This window comes from Magnolia sinica, chromosome 11, assembly GCF_029962835.1.
Source record: "Magnolia sinica isolate HGM2019 chromosome 11, MsV1, whole genome shotgun sequence".
NCBI lineage: Eukaryota > Viridiplantae > Streptophyta > Magnoliopsida > Magnoliales > Magnoliaceae > Magnolia > Magnolia sinica.
Genome location: NC_080583.1, coordinates 40,903,902 through 40,926,555, shown reverse-complemented (window position 1 = coordinate 40,926,555; position 22,654 = coordinate 40,903,902). Strand labels below are relative to the sequence as shown.

The 22,654-nt window shown below is 40.9% G+C and overlaps 1 non-coding gene across 1 annotated transcript; it reads left to right on the top strand.

Annotated features, from left to right (window-relative positions):
- The first annotated feature begins 847 nt into the window (after nt 1–847).
- Nucleotides 848–954, top strand: LOC131219725 (small nucleolar RNA R71). Its single transcript, XR_009158370.1, has one exon. It is a non-coding gene; the product is annotated as a small nucleolar RNA R71 (small nucleolar RNA).
- Nucleotides 955–22,654: the final 21,700 nt, after the last annotated feature.

Below are 22,654 nucleotides of genomic sequence, written 5' to 3'. Positions count from 1 at the left end.
TCTATCAGTTTCATCTACTTCTGGGTCCTTAGACTTTTTACCCTTTACTGGAATAGATTTGTCAATTATTTTCCCTCTCCTAAGAGTGGTGATAGACTTAGCTTGGTCCATTTGATTTGAAGAGCTCGGGTCATTGACTTCATATTGTTGTTTTGGATTGGGAAGAGGTTGAGCTAGAAGGCTTCCTTTTTCCACAATCACGTTTTTTTTTGCCTCAAGCCCTTGTATGGCCTTTGTAAGGTCTTGAAAGGCTTGTAACATACCCTGATTGAAACGTTCTTGATTTTGAAGATGCTTTAAAACCAGATCCTCTTGAGGTTTCCCTTAATTTAAAATTTGATTAGGGAATCCTTGAGGATAAGTAGTTTATCCATTTCTCCAACTAGGATTGTATGTATTTAAAGTCGATCCACTGAAAGGTCTTTGGTAATTATTCACAACATTAGATTGCTCATTTGATACCTCTTAAAAAGTAAGTATTGTTGGACAATTTTCAGTTATGTGAATGTTGCAAGCACAAATACTGCAAACAGTTTCCTTAGCCTTATCCTTCTTTAGTTTCATGGCCTCGAGTTTTCTTGTGAGATTAGCCACCTTAGCATTTATATCATCATCTTCTTTCAGAAGATAAATTCCACCCCTCTCCTTTGATTGAGTAGGCATAGAAGTGGTGCTAGATTTTGGAAAGATATCCCATGATTGTGTGTTTTCAACAAGCTTGTCAAAATAATCCCACACATCATCCTCTTTTTTCATGAATTTCCCATTGCACATTGTCTCGACCATTTGGCCCATAGAAGAAGTTAGCCCATCATAAAAAAAAAAACTTGTTATTTGCCAAGTTTCAAAATCATGTTGTGGGCATGAATTGACAAGATCCTTGAACTGCTCCCAACATTGGAAGAATGTTTCATCTTCCTTTTGGGCGAAGTTCATGATTGATTTTCTAAGGGTGTTTGTTTTATGCTATGGGAAAATTTTCTTAATGAACTCCCTTGTTATATCGTTCCATATGCCAATAGATCGTGGACGTAGTGAATGCAACCACATCTTAGCTTTTTCTTTCAAGGAGAAGGGAAAGAGTTGTAGCCTGAACATGTCCTCTGACACATTTGAAAAATATAAAGTGGCTATAATCTCATCAAACTCATGTGTAAATATGAATTTTTAGATTCAAGCCCATGGAATTTTGGAAGAAGTTGTGTAAGACCTGTATCCTAGTACCATACCTTTTGTCCAACTCTTATGATCCTCCCCATCATATTCTGCCGACTTGCAACCTTTAAACAACATTTGCGCGCAATCCTTAGTCGTATCCCAAAGATCTGAGTCGACTTGACTTAAAACTTATACCATTGCGACCACACCATCATCGCGATTCCAACGCTGCGTCTTACGCACTAATGCGACGCCTAGGGTAGGAGTTGCGAGCTTACGTGTATTTTGAGAAAACACAGCGCGTTATGGAATCCTAAAGATTCCAGTTAGGAGAGAATCTCTACACTACCTAGCATATGCCTAGCCTATGCCTAGCCTATGCCTAGCCTATGGGTCATCATAGCCTAGACACCCATGCCCATCCCCCATCATTGCTATCAACCATGCTTCCCTCTCTCTCTAATCCAAAGTCAAATCTCCATGCATGCTTCTTACACCACCATCATTACTCTTACATATATTATACAACCCATCATAGCTCCCATCCCATGCCTTCTTACTCTACTCTTCTCCCTCATTTCTATACCCATTCTCTAACAACCATTGTAGGGAAAGTTCTAAGGGAGAAGGAGAACCCCAAGCTCAACCCATTTCCTGCCCCAATCTCATCATCCCAACCATCTTCCACGATTTGAGAGGAAGCTTAAGAGCCGAGGATTCCAAGGAACCAAGAAGGAGATTAAGAGGTGGGTGTTTATAGGGTTAGATCTTCATTTTATTCATGGGACAAGTGGGGCCTATCGGTTAATGGTAGATATCTCATTTTGGACCCAAGGTGTGGCCAATGGCCCACCATGATATGTACATGTATTCCATGATGGGGCCATTCTCCATGGACCCCACCATTATGTTTATTTTGATATCCTATTGTAAGAAGGTCATCTAGACCTTGATCTTGGTGGTGGAAATGGGATTTCCACTCTAGATTTTTATTTAGGGCCCACCTATTTTGGGACCCATTTAATGTATGTGTTGTAGATGTATGAGGAGCTCATAGTGGCGGAGCTCCTCCCATCAACCGGCCGGTCACACAGGCCTAAACGAAGGGATAAACACAAATGTCAGCTTGATTCTAAGCTGGTGGCTCACACACATGGACTCCACCCTGATGAACATTATACCCACACCCTTCACAAGTAATCCCTTTTTTGTACCTGGACAACAACTGCTAAAAATAGTATAAAATCAATCATGCAAACTTGGGAATAATATGAACCACAATATGAGCTAACTTTAGACCAAATTTCGTAGTCATCCAACAGTCCAATCATCCGTAGCATCAAGTTTACTTGGCTGCTGTCAAGCAGCACATGCAGGATTCTGATTTGCCTAAAATGGACCCATTTTTAATTCCTTTAATGAATGTATTAAAAATATATGTTCTATTGGATTCATATGAAATTGAACTATATTCCAACGGTATATAATAAGCCTCAATCGGAGTTCGGACGACTGAGATCTTGGCCTTATACAAGAGATCTATTAGGGAGCTTGTTATGACTATTATTGTATGGGCCATAACCATGATTCCAATGGTTATATATATTTGATCATATGTACGTTCCCTATGGTCATAATCTACAATGATAGAATTTAGAAAACTCTGGATCAATAGATACTCCCATAAGGATAAACCTTGAATTGTTATATGTAGTTCAAATGGATCTAAGGCTCTGTATGGTTGGAAACCTATATACAGCCTAAATGATATATTTCAAAACCATCCATTGGCTCAGATTTTCCAACAGAGAATCTGATTATAAAGATTTGATTAATATATTTCATGTGCTACTGGATGTGTATGTTGAATTATCTTTGCACTTTCTGTTTGCTAAAATATTTCTAAGTACGGAACTGCGTTACATTATAGACATCTTTCACACCTTGTGGTGGGCCTCACACTGTAGTTAAGGGTACCACTTTGGGGGATGTTAAATCCTTATATAAGTGAGTTGGGATGTCCTAACCTTTGTGTCTGGAATGATCCTCAAGTGTTTGGAAATTGGCCACTGAGTTGTGACAGACCCTATTACTGAAAACTGTCTAATTATTTGTGTTTTATAACAACTTTGGGCCGCAGTAGTGCACCACACGTTGGAGATATGAGTAGACCACCACTTGGAACCTTTAACCTACACCAATGAATAGATAAATAACATTTTAATCGGGCTAAATCAGACCCCCCACATGATTAGGGATTGGATCCCAAAATGGGGTAAGGCACAATTGTGCAAAAAATTATGTGTAGAAAATTAAAATACCTATGTCTGGCCCTATACCAAATATTATGTGTGCACAACTAGTTGGTCCCACAGGGACCGTATATAAGATAATTATTAATTATATGTATGGTCCTTATGGTCATAATCTTTCATGATAGAATTTAGAAAACTCTGGACCAATGGATACTCCCAAAAGGATAAACCTTGAATTGCTATATGTTGTTCAGATAGATCTAAGGCTCTGTATGGTTGGAAACCTATATACAGCCTAAATGATATATTTTAAAACCATCCATTGGCTCAGATTACCCAACAGAGAATCTAATTATAAAGATTTGATCAATACATTTCATGTTCTACTGGATGTGTATGTTGAAATATCTTTACATTTTCTGTTTGTTAAAATATTTCTAAGTACGGAACTACATTGCATGTAGACATCTTTCACACCTTGTGGTGGGCCTCACACTCTGTAATTAAGGGTACCACTTTGGGAGATGTTAAATCCTTATATAAGCGAGCTGGGATGTCATAACCTTTGTGTCAAGAATGATCCTCAAGTGTTTGGAAATTGGGCCTTAAGTTGTGACAGATGCCATTGATGAAAACTATCTAATTATTTGTGTTTTATAACAACTTTGGGCCTCTGTAGTGGACCACATGCTGGAGATATGAGTAGACCACCACTTGGAACCTTTAACCTATACCAATGAATAGATAAATAATATTTTAATCGGGCTAAATCAGACCCCCACATGATTAGGGATTGGATCCCAAAATGGGGCAAGGCACAATTGTGCAAAAAATTATGTGTAGAAAATTAAAATACCTATGTCTGGCCCTATACCAAATATTATGTGTGCACAACTAGTTGGTCCCACAGGGACCGTATATAAGATAATTATTAATCATATGTATGGTCCTTATGGTCATAATCTTTCATGATAGAATTTTGAAAACTCTGGACCGATGGATACTCCCAAAAGGATAAACCATGAATTGCTATATGTTGTTCAGATAGATCTAAGGCTCTGTATGGTTGGAAACCTATATACAGCCTAAATGATATATTTTAAAACCATCCATTAGCTCAGATTACCCAACAGAGAATCTAATTATAAAGATTTGATCAATACATTTCATGTTCTATTGGATGTGTATGTTGAAATATCTTTACACTTTCTGTTTGTTAAAATATTTCTAAGTACGGAACTACATTGCATGTAGACATCTTTCACACCTTGTGGTGGGCCTCACACTCTGTAGTTAAGGGTACCACTTTGGGGGATGTTAAATCCTTATATAAGTGAGCTGGGATGTCATAACCTTTGTGTCAAGAATGATCCTCAAGTGTTTGGAAATTGGGCCTTAAGTTGTGACAGATGCAATTGATGAAAACTATCTAATTATTTGTGTTTTATAACAACTTTGGGCCTCTGTAGTGGACCACATGCTGGAGATATGAGTAGACCACCACTGGAACCCTACACCAATGAATATATAAATAATATTTTAATTGGGCTAAATCAGACCCCCACATGATTAGAGATTGGATCCCAAAATGGGGCAAGGCACAATTGTGCAAAAAATTGTGTAGAAAACTAAAATACCTATGTCTGGCCCTATACCAAATATTATGTGTGCACAACTAGTTGGTCCCATAGGGACCGTACATAAGATAATTATTGATCATATGTATGGTCCCTATGGTCATAATCTTTCATGATAGAATTTAGAAAACTCTGAACTGATGGACACTCCCAATAGGATAAACCTTGAATTGCTATATGTTGTTCAAATGGATCTAAGGCTCTGTATGGTTGGAAACCTATATACAGCATAAATGATATATTTCAAAATCATCCATTGGCTCCAATTTCCCAACAGAGAAACTGATTATAAAGATTTAATCAATATATTTCATTTGCTACTAGATGTGTATGTTGAAATTTCTTTGCACTTTCTGTTTGCTAAAATATTTCTAAGTACGGAACTTGATTGCATGTAGACATCTTTCACACCTTGTGGTGGGCCTCACACTCTGTAGTTAAGTGTACTACTTTGAAGGATGTTAAATCCTTATATAAGTGAGCTGGGATGTCCTAACCTTTGTGTCAGGAATGATCCCCAAGTGTTTGGAAATTGGGCCCTAAGTTGTGACAGACCCCGTTGCTGAAAACTATCTAATTATTTGTGTTTTATACCAACTTTGGGCCTTTGTAGTGGACCACACACTGGAGATATGAGTAGACCACCACTTAGAACCTTTAACCTACACCAATGAATAGATAAATAATATTTTAATCGGGCTAAATCAGACCCTCACATGATTAGGGAGTGGATCCCAAAATGGGGCAAGGCACATTTGTGCAGAAAATTCTGTGTAGAAAATCAAAATACCTATGTCTAGCCCTATACAAATATTATGTGTGCACAACTAGTTGGTCCCATAGGGACCGTACATAAGATAATTATTGATCATATGTATGGTCCCTATGGTCATAATCTTTCATGATAGAATTTAAAAAACTCTGGACCGATGGATACTCCCATAAGGATAAACCTTGAATTGTTATATGTTATTCAAATGGATCTAAGGATCTGTATGGTTGGAAACCTATATACAACCTAAATGATATATTTCAAAACCATCCATTGGCTCAGATTTTCCAACAGAGAATCTGATAATAAAGATTTGATCAATATATTTCATGTGCTACTGGATGTGTATGTTGAAATATCTTTGCACTTTCTGTTTGTTGAAATACTTCTAAGTACGGAACTGCATTGCGTACAGACATCTTTCACACCTTGTGGTGGGCCTCACACTCTGTAGTTAAGGGTACCACTTTGGGGGATGTTAAATCCTTATATAAGCGAGCTGGGATGTCCCACCTTTGTGTCAAGAATGATCCCCAAGTGTTTGGAAATTGGGCCTTAAGTTGTGACAGACCTCATTGCTGAAAACTATCTGATTATTTGTGTTTTATACCAACTTTGGGTCTCAATAGTGGACCACATGCTGGAGATATGAGTAGACCACCACTTGGAACCTTTAAACTACACCAATATATAGATAAATAATATTTTAATCAGGCTAAATCAGACCCCATATGATTAGGGAGTGGATCCCAAAATGGGGCAAGGCACGGTTGTGCAGAAAATTTTGTGTAGAAAATTAAAATACCTATGTTTGGCCCTATACCAAATATTATGTGGGCACAACTAGTTGGTGCCATATTATAATTTTTAAATTACATGTATAATACTACCAAGGGCACCTAACGGCATACTGAAAGGTGGTCCCTTGTGATCTTGGGACATACTCAAAATCGGGCCAAAACTAATTCTACACTCTGTTTCCTGCACATTTCCTTGAAGTACCCATGTTTGGGACATCACCATAAATTGAATAGACCTAACCAATGAGGCCTGCCTTATACCTTTTAAAGCCCACACATAGATCTACTAGATAGATCCTTCCTTTCACCAGATGTGGGTCCCATATGATCATAAAACTGAATTGAAAATGGCATAGAACCAACCTTGCGCCAAAAGTCTATTTGACATAAAATTTATGAAGGGCCACGTCAGTGGGGTCCGCCACCTTCCCAAAGCATTGAATGCAATGTCTAAACTCTGAAAAATAACTCTCAAGTGTTGTTGGGTTCAAAACCTTAAGTGGGTCATCTAGTATAGACTATCTTGTATGGGCCTTACGTTTCATATAATGAGGACCACCTAGCGTGTTTTATAAATGGGTGTTGTATAACTTGTAAAATATTTAGTAGATAGATCTTGTTGTGTCATGCCCTAAACTCAGAAACCAGGTTCACAAAATTTTCGATCGTTGAATCCGGCGCCGACAGCCTCCATAGTGCCCCATTCTCGGATCCCGACACTCACATACCAGATTCGGATCTTGGGATCCTACAAGGAGGATTTTCCAACGTACATTTATCTCGTAAGAAGCATAACCACAAGTTTACCCAAATCACAAAGGCAACATCATCACATATCCACTAATATAAACATTTAAATACAGTACTGAAAGGGAAATACGTATATCGAAAATCAAAGCTCCAGAAGACAGCTGCATGCTCCAAGCTCAACGCTGTTGTGACTTAACGCCACTTGCACGCATCTATCATGCATAAGCTTATAAAAAGCTTAAGGGTGGTGTAAGTATTGTGCAAGGTAAGTGCCAAATATGCAATATCAGAGCAATGCGGAAACATGCTGGTAAGTCCATAAATATCATCAGCCTTATCCAGGCTATGTTATGTAGAAACATAATAAACCAGTACCATATACTGAGTAAGTAATGTAGATCAACTATGCAATGCAGAGACATAGTAAGCCAAATATCATATGCTGAGGATACAATGCAATATGTAGTGCAAATGAAATGACTAAACTGGAGTGTGAAGTTAGGATGATAGCACGTAGTATCGCATACTATGGGGTCCATCACAAGGGACTTCTATCAAAACCAGTCTCATACCTAAATTTGGATAGCCAAACTCAATGTGTTAAACTCCTGATCTCAGGTTGGTCGAGGGCTCCAATTGAAATCCTCGCCACTGTGAAGGTACACACGGTGACTTGATTGCGCACCACCAGCCCGAATGGATAGTGAATGAATGAGTCTAGTGCTGAGTACGCAACTCATACTCAGTAAGTCCACATATCAATATAGATCATCTCTAGAATATCACTCGGGTCTTTACACTCCACAATGGTTGCCGCCTCCCTAGCCGTACAACCAATGAGTGGAAAAGACCTCACTATCCGCCTAGCCAGTAGTTTGCCAATACCTACCCAACTCGTCGATAACGGATCCATTTATGAGCTGGTCATACTCAGCCTAGATTACAACCCCTCACTTGGGTGGATAAGGCCACACCCCCTCCTAACCGACCATGACACAGTGGGAGACGCCGTCTACTGGTATTCGGTACTCGGGTGCTCATGTATCCACTCGGTCTAGATATTGGAGTATCCTCCGGTACCAAGAGGATTCTGGGACTCTCACCCAAGGACAACCTATATGCCTACAGTACTAAAATTAAATATTTTTAGTATCCCATCTGGCCATCTATGATGAACCTATGGAGGCCACAGCCCTGATATCGCTAGGGCGTCAAGTGATCATGTCACACAAATGCGAGATGCGTGAGTCATACCATCCAGTCATGCGTCAAACTTGCGTGTGCCATGCGATTATGTGGGGCAACTCCATCTCTCAGGGAGTCCCATAATAATCTACCTAATGACACATGCTATGATCAAACACTCCTCATATCGAGCATATATATGATGCGCATGGGCATTATATGATGATGATGTACTCTCCTCATATCAAGGATGGGCCTAAATGGCCTACTCATATCAAGAATGGGCCTAATGAGGCCTAAGGGAGGGTCACAATGTGGACATTTAACCATCATTGCTCTTACAATGTGGACATCAAACCATCATTGCTCCTAAGGCATGGCCTATCATAAACATCATTACATGCATCATGGTAGAATCACACGTCACATCGGTCCTCATATACATCGCTTTGGGCGTCACACAAGGGCCTCACATACATCACATTGGGCCTCACTCATGGGCCTTGAATACATCATAATGGGCCGCATTTCATGGGCCTCACATACATTATAATGGGCCACACCCATGGGCCTCTCATACATCAAATTAAGCCTCACTCGTGGGCCTCATATACATCACATTGGGCCACATCACATGGGCCTCATATACATCAAGTGGGCCGCATCACATGGGCTTCAAATACATCACAATGGGCGTCACTCATGGGCCTCATATACATCAAGTGGGCCGCATTACATGGGCCAAATATTCATCCCAATGGGCCATAAATACATCACATTAAGGTGGGCCCTGCACGTTCCAAATGGGCCATTAATACATCACATTGGGCCTCATCAGATGGGCCACAATACATCACTTGGGCCTTACAGCAGGTGGGCCCTGGATGCTGCAGACGAGCCCTATAGATGAATGGCCTTCATGAAACACATACATCACAGTGGACCCCACATTTCATGTGGCCGGACGGAGTAGATACAACACGTACATTGGTGGGACCCACTTGAAATTTAGATCTATCTCATTCTCATTGTAATGCTGTAAAACGATCTTTGTAAATGGCTGAACGGTATGAATACAAAGCATACCTTAAGATGGGCCCTAATTCACCATTTAGGGATGGATGACATGGATATACAATACATATTTCAAGTTGTGCCCCACCCGTCCAACAAACGAATGGAGGTGGTCAGGACCCATACATCACGACTGGGCTCCACATGGCCCGTTTGGATTGACGGTGTGGATATAAACACATACATCAGGGTGTGCCCCATACTGCACTGTCTAGATGGACAGTATGGATACAAGATACGTAAATCAAGGTGGGTCTCACCTACCCACACGTGTCACCCATGTGGGGTGGGCCCACCTTTAAAACAGATGGGCAGTGTGGAGAAACACATACATCTTGGTGTGGCCCACGTCCTCAAACGGACAGACGGTTGGATATAGTATATATACATCAAAGTGGGTCCCATCCCACACGTGCAGCACGTGTGGGTGGGCCCCATGAGCTACCATATGGATGGATGGTATGGACGAAATACAAACATTAAATGCGGGTCCACACGTGTGGGACCCACCATTCTCCCCTTCAAATGGTCCAGCAACAACTGCTACTGGACGTCCTATGATTGGACGGTCTGGATGAAACAATACATCATGGTGGTCTCCAAACAGCACCGTCCAAATGGATGGTGTGAATACAGGATACAAACATCAAGGTGGTTCCCACCCCCACACGTGCCACACGTGTGGGGCGGGCCCCACGTTCTGAGCAGATGGACGGACGGTGGATATAGAATATATACACCAAGGTGGGTCCACCGTCCCTTGTGCAGATGGTGGAGATGCCACACGTGCATCACGTGGGTACCATGGTGGGTCTCACAACCCCCTTGTTGGTGGCAAACAAACATCATGGTGGGCCTAAGGTTTCATCGGTGGACATCAATCCTCACCGCCTACTATGGTGTGATCCATTAGAGCTTTGGACCTCCCTTTGCTGGATAAAGGATGGACGGTGTGGGATTTTCACACGTGCCAACCTAAAGCGGTTGTAGAAATGGATGACAGCATGGATAGCATGAGGTTTCAACAATAGGCGTTAATCCACTACTGTCCAACAATGTCTTGGTCTGCTGCTGGACGATGTCGATATAATACATACATTAGGCATGCCCCACCATCCCATGGATGGATGGTGAGGATGAAATACTTTCATCAGGGTGGGTCCATGTACACGTGGCCCACTAGCAATTGTGCGATCAAGATGATATATGTGTTTTCTCTTCGTCCAGGTCTGTTGGACGGTGCCAGCAAGGTGGGCCCCATGGGCAGCTGATCAAGTGGGCCACACTCCATCAGAAAAAAGGGAGAGGGAGAGAGAGAGAGAGAGAAATAGCGGTGATGGAGGGACCTTGCCAGTATGGGCCCTCCTATGATCACAATACATACATTAAAATGGATCCCAAATATGATCCATACCATCAATCAGTAGGCCCGACTTGGCCCATCATCAAAATCACAAATCTAGGCCTATATACACCCACTGATTGTCTTCTTCTTTAGTTCCTTAGACTCCTTAGCTCATAGGCTTCAATTTTGATGGAGGATGATGAAGATTGAAGGGCTAGGATGAAAGATGAGGGGGTAGGAAGGTGGGCCACACTCTTAGCACTCTCTTGGGAAGCTTGGATGACCACACTCCCTTGTTGCTTAGAAAGAATAGTGGAGAGAATGAGAGAGAGAGAGAGAGAGGATATGTAAGGAGAGAGGGATGGGTGATGGATGGAGTGATGGGTGATGGGTGGTATGGTTTGTGTAAGAGAGTGACATGAGTGGCATGGATTGTGTTGACTTTTGGGTGAGAGAGGGATGGTTGTTGTACTTGATTGATTTGATAGATTGTAGAGATTCTCTTTTCAGGATTGCAATGCACGGCATTTTCTCGAAATAAGTGCAGGCCACAACTCCTAGCCTGAGTATCGCATCAGCTTGCGAGACGCGGCATTGGAAACATGGCAACGACGCGGTCAAAAGGGTACAAGTCTCTAGTCGAGATGACTCAGGTTGTAGGGGTGCAACTTAGGGTTACGTGCAAATGTCAATTACAGGTCGTGGGTCGCTGAAATTCAACGGGGAGGATCGTGGGAGTTTAAGGAAAGGTACAGTCTAGGATATGGGTCTTACATGCTGTCCAAATGTCCTCTTAAGATATAGATGGCCTTGGGCCCATCTAAATGATGCAACCCTAAGGCCTAAGTGGGCCGAACACTAAAAGAGATCGTTGGGGAGTGAGAAGCCCATAACGGTAACCTTCCTTAAGCCCATTGGGCAAGCCCATTGCCTACTGGGTAGCATGCCTTGCATACTTCCTCTAGTCAAGTGAACCATTGTTTGGAGCCTATCGGGATGTTTGGGCTAAATCTGCCATCCTCTGTGGACCCCACCATGTACTTAGGCCAATTATTATTTATATCTAATAATTATACTGGTGTACTTAATAGGACACATTAAGAACATGCTTAGTATTACATCATGATACATGCCCATACGCATCATTTGTATGCTTGTTATAAGGAATAATTGATCATAGCATTTGCCATTGGGCTGAGTTATTCAGGGGACTCCTTGTGAGACAGAGTTACCTCACATGATGACGCGGTACATGCAGGTTTGATACATGAATAGATGATATGACTCATGCATCTTCCATTTGGGGTGACGTAATCCCTTGGCGCCCTAGCGATATCAGGGTTATGGCCTCCATAAGCATATCATGGATGGTCAGATTGGACACCAAAAATATTTGGTTCTATCACTGTGTGCATTTAAGATGTCCTTGGGTGAAAGTCCCATAACCCTTTTGTACTAGGAGATGCTCCACCGAGTGGATACATGAGCGCACAAGTGACAAATACTAGTAGACAATGTCTCCCACTATGTCGTGGTCGGTTGTGAAGGGGGTGTGACCTTATCCACCCAAGTGAGGGGCCTATAGCTAGGCTGAGTCTGACCAGCTTGTAAATGGGTCTGCTATTGACAAGTCGGGTAGACATTGACAGAATACTGGCTAGGCGGGTAGTGAGGTCTTTTCCACTCGCTGGTTGTGTGGCTTGGGAGGCGGCAGCAAGTGTGGAGTGTACTACACCCCGGTGATGTTACAGAGATGAACTGTATTGACATATCGACTCAATGAGGACTGACATGCTTGTGTTGCATCTTACATATGACATTAACCACGTAGGCCTTACACCGCATAGCCTTGGTATGGCTGACAACATTCATGGACTTAACCAGTATTTTCACTTACTTTGATATTTGTATGATTAACACATGCATTGTACGCACATACACCACCCTCTAAGCTTCGTAGTAAGCTTATGCAGGACCGTTGCATGCAGGTGACGCAAGGACATAACCGTGAGTGACGGTAGGGTCCATGGGACCCACCTACGTCGTCCATCCATTCTGATGGGCCACACCACAGAGTATGGGTTTTCCCCAAACCGTCCACCATCCCTAGACGGTGGGACCCACCCCACGTGTGGGCTACCATGATGTATGTGTATGTTCAGGCCATCTAGGGCCTGGACGTTGGTTCTCTATTAAATATAATATTAATATATTATATTATATTATATTAATATATATAATATAATATATATTATATTATATTATAATATACATGTATATTATATATATAATACATGAGGGTGGGCCCTACATGGGACCCACGTCTCCTTTATAAAAAAAATGGGCAACAAGCTGCACATGGAGCAACTACTGGGCTACTCTCTTGACGCCAGCAGGTTGCAGGTCCCACATGCTGTATGTGTTTTACACAAGCCGTCCATCCATTCTGATGGTGGGCCCATGCTTGATGTATGTGTTATATCCAAACCGTCCATCCAAAGGGCGAGTCATTTTAAGGCTTGAGACCAAAATGAGATAGATCTAATATTAAGTGGACCACACTGTAGAAAACAGTGTTGAGTAAATGTGCACCATTGAAACCCTTAGGGTCACAACAGTTGTGGATCAATTTGAAATTTGTTTTTCATCTTAATTCAAGTCTGTGTGACCTCATGAACAGATTGGATGGAGAATAAATGTTATGGTGGGCCTTAAGAATTCTAATGGTGGGAATCATTATCACCACTGTTAATTAGAGTGCAGTCCATGTGATTTAAATATTTTTTTGAAAATACTCTAAAATGATCCCTAAGAATAGATGAATGGTGTAGATGGTGTGACCCACTTGATGAAGGTTAGGCCCATGCCATGCGGCCCTTGTGACGTGTATTAGGCCCATTAGTGCGGCCCATATAATGTTGTCCATGTAATGTGGCCCACTTAATATATAAGGCCCATAGGCGAGGCCCGTGGAAATTTATTCAAGGCCCGTGAGCGAGGTCCATTGTGATGTATTCAAGGCCCGTGGGCGTGGCCCATTGTGGTACAGTCGAGGCCCTTGTAGGAAACCCGATGCGATGTATGTGAGGCCCATGAACGAGGCCCAATGTAATATATGTGTGTGGCCATTACATTGTTTATGAATTCCTTATGTAGGCCACTCCTTGGGAGCAATGTTGGTTAGATGTCCACATTAAGGGGCAATGATGGTTAAATGTCCTCATTGTAACCTTCCTTTAGGCCTTGTTAGGCCCATTCTCTTCGTGGGTTAACCCAAATAAGTGGGCCCCATTCGCTGTAGATAGATGACTCCATGTTATCGGATTTGATATAAGCACGGCCCAGTGCCAATCTTTATACTATGGTTGATCGATTGATCATCTATGGGCCCCACCTTGCTTATATATGCTGATTGTTGGTGTCGATTATCGATGCTGATTATTGGTGCCGACGCCGATTATCGACCTTGATTATTGATGCTGATTATCAGTGCCAATTATCGAGGCCGACATCGGTTATCGATACTGATTATGAGTATGTGACCACATAACATCATGATACATGTCCATGCGCATCATCTGTATGATTGTGATGAGATGAGTGACTGATCATAGCACATGCCATTGGGCAGATTGTTATGGGACTCCCTAGTGAAGGGAGATGCCCACAGGAGTGCGCGGTACGCACATGATTACTTTATGACTGGATTGTGTGATTCATACATCTCGCATTAGTGACATGTATACTATACACCCTAGTGACATTAGGGCATAACCTCTACAGGCATATCATGGTTGGCAGGATTGGATACTGGAAATCTTATTCTACATGGGGTGCTATAGATATCCCTGGGTGAAAGTCCCTAAACCCTTATGGTACCAGGAGGTTGCTCCAACGTCTAAACTGAGTGGATACATGAACATCAAGTACCGATTACCAGAAGGCCGCACTTTCCACTGTATCATGGTCAGTTGGAAGGGGGTGTCGCCTTACCTGCCCGAGAGGAGGGGGCAAAGCTAGGCTGAGTTTGACCAGCTCGAGGAATGTGTCCACTATCGACGAGCCGATCCCGATATTGGCAGGCAGATAGTGAGGTCTCTTCTACTTACCTTATTGCGCGCGATGGGGCAGCAATCTGGTTTGGAGTGCACTAGACCTTGGTTATATTTCAAAGTTGAGTTGTATTGATATGTGGACTCAGATGAGGATTTGTATGCTTGAGTTGCATCTTACATCGCATGGCCTTGGTATGACTGACATCATTCATGCCTTGCATTGTATAGCCTTGGTACGACTAATGGTATTCATGGATTCATCAGTATATTTTGCATTACTCTGATACTACATAATTGTATTACTACCTTGCGCACACACTTTCACCACCCTCTAAGCTTTCCATAAGCTTATGTACGACCATTGCTTGCAGGTGACATTGGATCGCAGCAGCACTAAGGCTAAAGCACGTGGTAGATCATTTTGGAGTTTTTGTCTATCATCATTGTATTTCCCTTTATGTGCTTTGTACTTGTAAATTTTGATCATAGTGGAAATGTGATGGAGTTTTTTATTGTTGTTTGTGGGTTATGCCTTTGGTTATGCTTATTACGAATCAAACTAATGTTAAAAATCCTCCTCGTAGCATCCCAGGATTGGAACCTGGCGAATGGGCGTTGGGAGCCGAGAATGGAGTACTACGGAGGCTGTCGATGCCGGATTCGGCAATCGGAAATTTTGTTAGCCCGGTCTCCGAGTTTAGGGCGTGACAAAGCTTATGCACGACCGTTGCGTTCAGGTGACGTGAGGGCATAACCGTGCTAAGGCAGAAGCATGTGGCAATCTTTCTAGAGTTTTGATATACTTGTATTTCCCTTTGTGCATTGTACTCAAATGTTTTTATTATAGTGGATATGTGGTGTTGTTGCTTATGACTTGGCTATGCTCATGATTATGCCCCTTTACAAAAAAAATTATACTCAAAATCCTCCTTGTAAGATCCCAGGATCGAAATCTTGCATATGGGTGTTGGGAGCTAAGAATGGGGTACTACGGAGGGTGTCAAGCCAGATTCAGTGATCGAGAATTTTGTGAGCCCAGTTTCTGAGTTTGGGGCGTGATAAGTTGGATCACCCCTGACTTGATATCCATATGTCTTGTATTTTTTGGTAAAACCATGCATGAGGGCATGCTCACCCCCACTAGTTGTAAATAGTCTCGTAAAATATAAGGCGGCGATGCTTGATGCACCTCATTCTCATCTTGGATTTCCTCAACCCTAGGTTGAGGTAGATTTAGAGGTTGATTAGCCGGTTGATTGGCAGCCATAACTTCAGTTAACTCTATGGATCTGGAGTGGTGTCTAATCCTGTGATAAATAGATGACCCCTCAACCAATACCCCTTCACTCAAGAGACATCGAGTGTTATCACAGACTGTAATGTCTTGAAAAAATTCATAGAAAGACCCGAGTACCGCCTCAGGAAGAAATACCTAAGGATCATATCCTATAGATTAATTGGTGGATTTAGCTCAAACCACATCTATACAAACGGCAAGACCCAAAACCATCACAATTGTTAACTTTACATTACTTAAAAACCTAAGAGAAATCCCAAAAGCCTGTTGCTCTCGGGAGCACATTGAAACTTTGTATCGGACTAATTACTGCAAAACTATAAGGTTATGACTGTCCTATTGAGCTTGACAACCATCGCAGGAATTGAGCCCAATTAGTGCCTAGAAATGCACAACTTGAGTCCTGATCAAAGTGTGTGAGAAACGCGAATACCATTGAAAAATGCATTGAAACTTAAGTGAATTGGGCCATTGGCTTACGGACGAAATTGAAGATTTCAGACCATCAGTTTTTTACCGAACTTCACCCATTGATCAGGGAAATTTCCCTGCACATATCTGTACACTTGTGGCCCTGATCGAGCGACAATGACCGTTAATCTGACACGGGTCCTCCATGGTCAATCCGCTAATCCGATCATATTGAAATCATAACTTGGCTTAGATCCATGGTCAGGAAACTTACTCCATGCCATAGGTGAGTAATGGACCTCCAGATGAGCCCCGTCTACCCGAAACAGACACCCTTTGGATATAACCTAAGTATATGATGCCCCTTGGGCCATTAACATCAGTTCTGGGCCTATTTAAAGGTCTTAAACCCCCCCCCCCCCCCTCCAATTCTCATTCCATAAGAATTTCTCTAACCCTAGGAGAGAAGAGAGAAAAGAGGAGAAAAGAGTGAGGAGAAGAGAGAGGGAGTTCGGGAGATCGTTGCTGGGATTCACTCCTACTACTCCATGTGCACATTCACCTACCCACCATTGCTACGTGAACCGTTTTAACTATGAGTTGGGTAAGAAATCCTAACCCTAATCTTGATTTAAGAATCCAAATAGAGTAATCGATGAAATAGCTAACCTATTTCAATGTTTAGGTACCGGTTGTTCTGTATTCTGGAACGTAGGATTCGAACCGAGTTCAAAACAAGAATTCCGACAGAAGGTACGGACTATAAACGTTTAGGTTATAGTTTTCTAGACTTTTAATGTCAGCTAATGATTTATGTCTAACTTGATTGTTGTCATATGATCTTAGTTACAACGTTTTCGATAAATCATACATGTGTGAACTATGTTAAATATGAGATGCATTCCATATGTTTGTTGAAATGTTTAAATGAATATGAAAGTCTAATTTGTGTTTGTCATGACTATAAATCTAGGAATCATGTTTGTGGTATGTATTACGATCTCTTTGTGTGATGAATTGCTATAGTTCATGTCGTAACTAACCTAGTCTACATAGTTAGTAATGTGCAGTCTAAGTGTTTGATAAAATGTTTGAATGTGAAATTGTTGATGAATTGTATGTAATAAGAGTATTGAGATGGAATTCTCAATTACCTCATCTATATGTATAATTTCCTTCATGAAATATTAGTTTCAATTATGCAATTTATGGATGAAATGCAAACATTTGGTAACATGTTCAATGTGTTCGATGAAATGCTTAGATGAGAGTTATATTTGGAATGTTTGTTAAATGCTGATATGCTTATCACATGTATCTATTTATTGCATCTGAGTAAGATTACGACTACAACGTAGTCCCAGCAATTAGTAACAATTCTCGTTTGGGTGAACGAATTAGTCTTGCCACATTTGATACGTTCAGTGAATCTGGGTCGTACGATGATTGTCGACAGTGGTTAGTCCACGTGGAGTGCTTATGCACTCTATGTCAATTATTCAGCGTGCACTCGTACCAATCGAACTTGTTTAATAAATCGATTGGCCTATTATGTGTTTACCATGTATAGACGTTACTGCTTGAATCTGAGGTACCACTTACCAATGTAAAAGCCCATTTCAACCATGGTACCACGATCTGCTAAGACTCATGAGCTGGGCATGGTGGTATGGGACACCATGGTCAAGCTGTCAGCCTACACTGGGGTGATGAGCCTCCCTGTAATGACCAGTGAGCAACCCAAAACTCGTGAGCTGAATATGGTGGTATGGGACACTGTATTCGAGCTGTTAGCCTACGTTCAGGTGATGAGCCTTCTATAGTGATCTCGAGTATAAACAGTTGAATTTTCCTATCCACTGATTTCATTAGGGGTGATGTCCTACAACTTGCCTATCGTATGTGATTAACTAGGATTGACGATCCTAGATGGATCTTCATTTGGGTTAATGACGTAAAAGGGAGGTACCTTAGCTTCCTGAATCTGCTGTATGAATAAGCCTAATTAAGCATTTGGCTAACACGACCATGCACCACATTACATGTGCTTTGGCATGGAAGTACACGTTTAGGGAGTTTGTCATACACAAACAGTTAATAAAATCTCTTGTGAGGGAGCTTCATATGAGGGCATGCATCATTACAGCATATCATCTCTGCATTAACAAGAATACTTACGATATGATTGTTGTACTACTTTGTCATTACTGCTTGACTGAATTGATAACATGTTAACCTTTCCCTTATAGTACCACTAAGTTGATCACTCACTCCCACTCTAGGACGGTGTTAAAACACTAACCAGACTCTATTGTAGACGCAGGTGATGATGGAGTCTATGCCGCTAATTTGGATTTCATAGACGAGGAGGATGAATTCTCATACGTTTAGCTTTCAGGCGGGTCTATGTAGACCTCGTGATGATTCGATGGGATCACAGGGCTATATGGATTAATTGGACACTTATATTTTGACATTTTGTATATTTTGGAACAAAACATGTATATATTTAGCCCAGTAATATACTCATACTCTGGAGGTTGTAAAACACGTATATACTTTATATATCTATCTCAATCTTCCGCTTGCCTAATTACATTAACTCTGGAGTATGATATGTTAATTTAGTATAATCCCTCTCATGTTTAATGCACTAATATGGACAACATTTAAACACTATTATCTATGTTGCATAAATGATGCGTTTGATCTCGAGAGTTGAGTTTTGCTCGACCTTCGAAATCCGGAGCGTTACACGGACCAACTTGGGCATGAAACACTCTCAATCCTTAATTCCATACTCTAACCTAAACCTAAAAAGAAAGAGGGAAATAGAAATAAAAAGAAAGAGAATTAGAAAGAAGTTTACAAATTATAAGTTTCTATATTGGGATTTAGCAAAAGAAAAAGGAAAGTGAATTAGTTTCTAAAAAAGAACTAAGAAAGCAACCTAATTTCTAAAAAAAGAAAAAGGAAAGTTTCTAAAAATAAAAAGTAAGTTAGTTTCTAAAAGCAGAAAAATGAAAGGAAATTAGTTTCTAAAAACAGATTAGGAAAGTTTCTAAACAATAAAAATTAGTTTCTAAAAACAAAATGGGAAAGTTTCTATCCTAGAATTAGAAAGTAAATTAGTTTCTAAAAACAGAAAAAGAAAGTTTCTAAACCTAGAAATAGAAAGCTAAGTTAGTTCCTAAAATAATTCAGAAAAAATCCTAACTTAATAATAGAAAGTAGAAAAACCCTAATCTTAAACTAATTTCAAAACTAGTTAATCTCAGAAAAATGCAACCATTAGTCCTCGGTAATGGTGCCAAAAAACTTGTTCACAACCCTAAGTGTAGGGTTGCGAGTAGTAATAATCTCGATGAGGCTGAGGTCAAATCCACAGGGACTAATCTTGTGTGTATTCTTAAAGCAATTAGAAGTATAACTAAAAGAAGATATAAATCTAAATCTGAAAGTGTAGAGAGAGTAATTATGAATTGTTTAACTAAAACTTGTAAATTTAATGGTGGGAACTAGGGTTTCTAAGGATTCACTTGTAGCAATCAGGGAGATCTATGCTTGATTCATGAACACAACTAGAATCAGAGTACTATCTTATCCAGTTGGAAGATATAACAATTAAGATCAAATCTGAACTTCCTTTGACCTAATTCCCAATGGATGAGAGTTGTGAGAACTGTAAGTGATTCCATCACCTAGCCATACCCAGGAGATAATAACAAACAACAAGATATACCAATTCCACAACCAATATAAGAGAATTGTGAAGGTTAGAAGGGATTCCATCACTCAACCATGCCCAAGGGATGATGGTGAACAATAGAATTTACTAACTTCACAATCTCAATACATGAAAAAAAGATACTCAAAGCTGTTGTAGATCTACTGTAATTTGAGCCACAATAAACCATTAAAAACTGAAAGTATTCCTTAAATATTAAACTAGAATCATGGAGAGTTTAACATAAACATGAATTAAAGTAATAGAAACATCCCATCACATTACAAACTTCACCTCTTAGCCCTAGCTAAGAGGTTTAGCAAACCATAGACAAGATTGGATCTAAAACCCTAGAAGAAAGCATGAAAAACTAAGGAAGAAGAAAAATGCTTGGCGATGACTCTCTGCCCTTGTGCTTTGCTCCTTCAAACCTTAGATAGATACCCAGGGATGCCCTGGGGACTCCTATTTATAGTTGTGTAACACCTTGTTCTGCACTAACTTGGAAAAATTTGGAAACTGCCTCAAATTTACGCACTCGGCGTAATTCTATACAACTCTGCGTAAGTTTATACATGCTTTTTCCATTCTGCGTAACTTCGTCCGGATTGCGTAATCTTCTATGTCATCGAACCTACCTTCGATGTCGTTGAAGTTTTCTTCGATGTCATCGAGTGTTGGTCGAGGAATCGATAATGTGTCCAAAATAGTCCAACAAGTTTTACCGAAAATTCATAAAAAATTCGATGTTATTGAACTGGCTTCGATGTCATCGAGCAAGGCTTTGAGTCATCAATCCTCGAGTCATCGAAAAATGTCTTCAATTTGTCCAACAACCAACTCAATTTTCATTCATAAATTCGATGTCGTCGACCCGTGTTCGATGTCATTGAATGTGCCTTCGATGTCATCAAATGGTAATCAATGACATAGTCAATGTTAATTTTGCACTTGTTCTTTCGACTTCTTTCCTTCTCCACTTAGTTTTCTTAAATCTTGGGACCTTGAAATCTTCAATCTTTGTCTCCTAAGATCCATTCTTTGCCTTGGTGATCTTTGAGCATCAAATTCATGCTTTTAGCACCTTTTCAAATCCAAGTTCTTAAATTCACCTTGCAACACAAACATGAATAAAATAGGACATTAAGCAGTATTGTCATGCCCCAAATTCGGGGACGGACAGCTTCCGTGATGCCCCGAATCTGGCACTTGACTTCCATACACCAAGTCCCAAGTTTGGTGCACCACAAGGAAGATTTTTGACTGAATTTTTTTATAATAATACCTAAGCATAAAGATCCATGATCATAATACCAAGCAACAATCTCCATTATAAATCCTGATGGTTACAAGTACAATACTTTCCAAAAGGTACACAACATCAATATTGCCAAATCACAAAATAGATACAATGCATCGAGAAAGCTATGTCCTCCAAGCTACTCCTACCCTAAAAAATGAGAAATAAGAGGTTTAGGCAAAAAGCCTAGTGAGTACACTCGTGAGTGCGTAGTGTACAAGCATACAGTAACAATCAAAATCAGAGCACACAAGCTGAATCATAATGACCAAGTAATGTTGCATAAAGCTAAGAGGATAGGACGCAATGCAAGTGATGATATGGAAATGTATGCTGGATGTATGCAGGCATGCAAATCCTCCTCTAAAAGTCCACATCACAATACAATTATCATCACTAGGAATCACTGGGGCATAGTATCCAGAGCAAGTCTAAAACTTGTTGAATAGAGACCTCGCATACCCGCCCAGTCAATGGGGGGCCTGTAGCCATGCCAATACCCACCTGGCACACCGGTAGCGGACCCATTTTGAGGGCTGGTCAAACCCAACCACATTCGCTCTAACTCTTCAGCTAGGCATGGCCGAACCTCTTCTCACCCGATCGCGTTGACGAGAGTCAGGTCTACTATGGTCTTCAGCACCACGTGACCCAAGACATCTATCCGGTCTTGATGATGAGGCTCGAGGGTACCACTCGAGGTCTAGGAAATTTCACCTAGGGGTTTGGGACACAATATAAGAAACCCAAATTTCCTGTGTCCACAAATACCAACCACGATGCCGCTATGGTGGTCTCATCAATATAACCACGATGTTGCTTGGTGTTCAATCCATCTCATGAGGATGCTATGCAAAATTCAATGATAATCCACAAGCACACTATGCA